Raw genomic sequence first — 5151 nt, 5'->3', positions numbered from 1 at the left:
GCGGCGGCGCGGGTGTCGCCTCAGGCCTGGGGATGCTCTCAGTTTTGTAAGGGGTGCTTATTAAGAAGAGTTTCCAACGTTATTTACTGTCCTGTTTGTCGCACGAGATTATGTATCGGAAGGATTTTTTAAGCCAAAGCTTTCCCTGCTTACCATCCTTGTTGTCAATGAGAGACAACAGTAGTACCCCCGAGTCTCTACTAATATACTTCTGTACCTTTGCCCAGATTTTAAAGGAAGCTATGGCTTTTGGTTCCTATGTAAGGGAAGATTGAGCCCGTTGTATGTAAGCAAAGCTGGGTTGCACTTTTATAGTATTAATGTATTATCCACAGAACTATGATGGTCCTTCATATTCAAGTTCAGATGCATTTCATGTACTTAAATTCAGTCAAATATAATCTCTTGATAGAAAAGATGGAGATTTGCTTTCTTAACCTTAGCTTTATACACGCTTAGGGAACAGAGCAGGCTGTTGAGACTCTGCCTCTCTTTCAGAACTGCACAGTGAAGGGGAAGGATGTGTGCTAGTGACCCATGAGGTAAGTGCTATTTTTAACTCCACCAAGGGCCACTATTAACTGGACAGATGCAGTAGCATGGGCCAGATAAAAGCAGTTGGGCAAGACTCTGTGCTGAATGTATACTAGCAGGCCGTATGCATGACCTCTCCCACTAAGATGAACACAAGCCAGGGGAACATGCAGGCTCCCCAGGCAGGATGGTACAGACTTGTCTGTGCCACAAACAATGTTCAGCTGCAGGAATTGGCTTGAGAGGCAAATGAGTAGGGCAAGTCCCGTAATTCCCAAGGCATGGGAGTTTCCACTCAAGTAAGTAAGGTATTACCATGGGTGTGCCCTAGCTTCTGCCTGGGGTTGGGATGAGTCTAACATAGCTCTGCTGGCAGCATCCTAGACTGCAGGACTGAGCAGATAGGCAGTGTCAGTAACATTTAGTGTTACCACTTAAGAGTCCCCAGTGCCTTCATTACCTTTTTTTTTACACTGTACTAAGTACATTATAAATAAGATTACATTACAGAGGCTGACATCTCTCTTCTGAAGGAAATTACCTTTTTGTTTTGGTTTACAGAGGCTGACATCTCTCTTCTGAAGGAAATTACCTTTTTGTTTTGTTTTCTTTCTTGATAATACCTCAAAATTGGGTGAATAACTCCAAAGCCACAAAGTGTGTGACTAGGCTATGCTGTGGTCTGAGGGAAACAGGACTTAACGGAGATAGAAGCCATTACCAGTTCTTTTAAGGTCTTCGGTAGCATCTAAGGCTGTTTTTGAATCTTTACCAATGTCTTAATGCAGCATTGCTAGATTATGAACACAGATGTTAGTATTGAAGACAACTGTCTTGAGGAGAGACTGCTTTTCAAGAAGTCACAGAAAACAAGCGTACAAAAGATAAAATATATGACAACCTTTTTCAGGTTACTGTTATCTTTAAGAGTTGTTTTTCCTGTTCAGGCCTTCTCCAGGAAATACATATCAATGATGCATGAATGATAAAGGCTAGCTTGCCACTTAAAGCCTAACTTGCTTAGGCCACTTTATTTATTTATAAAGAGGTGCAAGAAAAGCAAAACAACAGCAAAGCTACAGGAACTGTAAGATCATGTGACAGAGAAGGAATGAAAACTGGACAACAGCATAGAACCTGATAGCTTCAAAATACTTCAAGCATTATGTTAAAACATAGAAATGCTGCTATTGACACAAACCACAGGTGTTCTTCACCCTTTTCATCTGCACTGTCTTTCAAGAACAGTATCTCTCCTTTAAAGAGAGAATGCAAATCAAAATAACAGTTATGATAAATAACAAGCATGTTTAATGCAAGTAACTCTAATTAGCTGGCTGTGATGTAATGGAAATCCCATTCCAGATGTACATATATTTATTTCCTTCTGTTTACATGCTACACCTGACAGAGTTTTCAAAAAGAAGTCTTTCTTACTCCCCCATGGCCTCTGCTGGAATGGCAGGACCAGAGCTAAAGGCAGGACATGGTGGCAGAGAAGCAGCCCTGGAGTTAGATCCTGAGCTACAGTAACATCTCCAGTCAGGCAGGCAAGAGAGTGGGAGATCAGTGGAAGCAATTAGTGAAGAGTGACCTAGTTTTCCCCCTCATTACATCTTCTCCAAAGTGACCAAAAAGCAATACCAACTAAGTTGAGAAAGCCACCTCATTAGGGGAGATTACAGTGTACACAGTAAAGCTGTATGACATTTAACCACTGCTTGCCACTGATGTTGAAATTATTTACGAAAAAGTGTGACTGGAGCTCCTTGAAGGAGTAAATGCCAGCTACTGGAATAAGGTGGATACAGGCCAGGGCTGCATCACTGTTTTCATGAAGTGACACCCCAGTGGCTCTTTGGCACCAGCTTTGTGCTGTGGTACAGTATGACGCTAAAGCCTAAATCCCTCACACTCAGAATTAGTGATAGGGCTCCACTGACCTCATGAGTAAATATTCACCTTTTCTTACATTCATAAATGCAGTTGTGGCTTTTTTTTGCTTTTCTTCTCAGAGGGCGAGGGAAAAGGAAGACGAGGAATGGGAGAGCAACTTAAAAGCCCAAACCAGTGAAAGAGCCTGACTATCATTTGAAGGGTGGTGAGGTTTACTGCTACTGCCCAATTTGGGGAGCTCCACTGAAGTCAGCCAGTCAGACACAGCTCTCTCGGGTCTCAGTTCTGGTGCTCCCACACATGCTCCCACACAGGCATGTGTGGGATACAGGCATTTTGTTCATGGCTCTAGCCTCATGTATTACATGAAGTAAATACAGGATAACTAGCTAGTAAATGGAATATTCCAAGTACTGTGACAAGGAGCTCAGAAAAGGCTTTAACAGCTATTTCTGAGTATCCCTTATGGCACAAGAGAAAAAAAACCCTCATCTCTCCCTTTCCCAAATGCATAGTTAGGCCAAATCTTATCAGTGGTTTTCTGCATGTGTCTGCATGGCACAGAGACCCATAAAGCCATGAGGTATTTGATAGACAGCAGTTTGGCAGCTGCAGGTGTCATCCTGCAAATTAAGTTTGCTCCCCAAGAAGAAACTGCAGCCCAACAGGCTGGTATTTACATTTAATACTAAAGTATTAAAGGCACACAAGAGTGATTAGAAGCAAAATTACGGGTTATTCATGCTGTTATTCTTTCTAAAATTGAGGTCATCACAAACCTAATCCATCTATGGTTTAGGGTGTGAAAGCACAGCAAGAGGATTATATAGAAGTATCTTTGCCAAATTAGCTTCACTGTTTTACTGAATTTATTTTTTATTTAGTTTTGGTGCCTGACTTGATGGTGAAGGAAGGAGAACAGGGACTGGCACTACATTTTGTGAAAAGGGCCTTCTGTCACGGAGACTCATTTTGGATGATAGTTCCGGTAAATCCCACCTTAATCTTCTACTCTTGCCAAAGCAGTAGTCAGGGGAATTACAACTCAAGAGGACAAAGCAACCAGCCTACTGGGCTTATCAGAAGGAAACAAGAAGCGAAAGCCATCAGGTTACACAGAAACTGAGTCTTGGATGTTTTCCTTTTAAGGAAAGGAACTTATCCTAAGTAAAGATATCTTAAAGTTGTTGTTCCCCCCACCAAACAGCATGAGCAGGCTGTAGCTAGATAGTAACTGCAGTGTCAAGAGAATCTTGAACTTTAAGGAGGGAAGCAGGCTACTTCAGTTTTATAGAATGTAAAGGTATGGTAGAGACCAGAGTTCTTACTTAGCCTTTTTGTAAATAATAATAAAACCCTAGAACAACCAAAACAAAACAGCTATCAGGGTTTAGGGAAGAAATACATTTAGAAGCTTTAAATATGCAGAAGTGACATTTTGCCAACTTTGTTTTAAGAAGTGAAATTATGACGACTCTAATTATACAGGTTTTCCCCTGTCCCAGCCTCCACGAAGAGGGCACTTGGTACAACAGCTCTTAATATATTACAATGTCTAGTTTTACAGCTTTGGAAAGTGTATTGTGCTTTGACAGATGCTCAAATGAACTACATTAAAGATTGCAGAAGCTAAAGTTTTCTTTCAAAAATCTGGACAGTTTAAGATGGTGCTCTAAACCCCAAAGTTTCACCCTACCAACACATACCACTGCAGCTGTACAAGGAAGCGTACTGGTAATGATACAAACAGGGCCCATTCTCTGAAGCACATTTCAAATTGTTTCAAAAGTTTACATACAGAATCTATAGAACTGTTCTGATACTGATGCATGCCATGCATCCATGATTGGAAACTTAATTTTATTTTCATCAAGATATAATTTATTCTGTGCAGTTGTTCATCAGCAGGTCATGCATTTCTTCATGTGCCACCTTTACTGAATCACTGCCATAAGCAAAATTTTAAGGGCTCCAGTTTGAACAATTGATCCATAGTTAAGAATATATACTGAAACTTGTCTCTCCACAATTCAATATTCTGAGTCAATTTTAACAAGTCTGTTAACTCTAGGGAGTTCAACTTCTTAACTACATTTAGGTATTTTGAAAATACGGACATAATTCACTGGAACTGCTACAGAATTCAGGAACTGGAAGAAAGAGTACCACCATGTTCAAAACAAAGAGGATTTACCCCTTCTTCAGCATTTCAGAAGTTTTCTAAATTGGAGAAATTAACATAAGACTTGTTGATTTAAAAAAAATGAAAAACCTGAACTTAAAGAAGTGTCTTTGCAATCATTTGATCAGGATATACTTTTTACACTTATTATTCTGTGGTTCTCAGTAGAAAGTGACTACAAACCTCAAACAAAACAGTAAAGTGATGCTCAACGTTGTGTACTGAAAGCTTAAGTCCTAACCTCAGTTATCTACTTCTTAGACAATGTACTGGAGTCATCAGCAGGATCCTTAATATAACTAATGTGCTTTTAAAACACATTTCAGCAGAAACCACCCAAGTTGGATAAGCTAGTTTCACTCCTAGGAACAAACACTGCAGACTTATCCACTTCCTTCTAGAAACAATGTTTTAAGGAAGTTTAAATATCTACCACCGATATTATTCGCTGAGAGGTAAGATACAAAAGCATGGTTTAAGACATTTTACACCACATCCTTAGATTTAACTGTAAACAAACAAGAACACCATGGCTTCAA

The sequence above is a fragment of the Phaethon lepturus genome, unplaced genomic scaffold (assembly GCF_000687285.1).
Source record: "Phaethon lepturus isolate BGI_N335 unplaced genomic scaffold, ASM68728v1 scaffold47940, whole genome shotgun sequence".
Taxonomy (NCBI): Eukaryota; Metazoa; Chordata; class Aves; order Phaethontiformes; family Phaethontidae; genus Phaethon; species Phaethon lepturus.
This window is presented reverse-complemented; position numbering follows the sequence as displayed.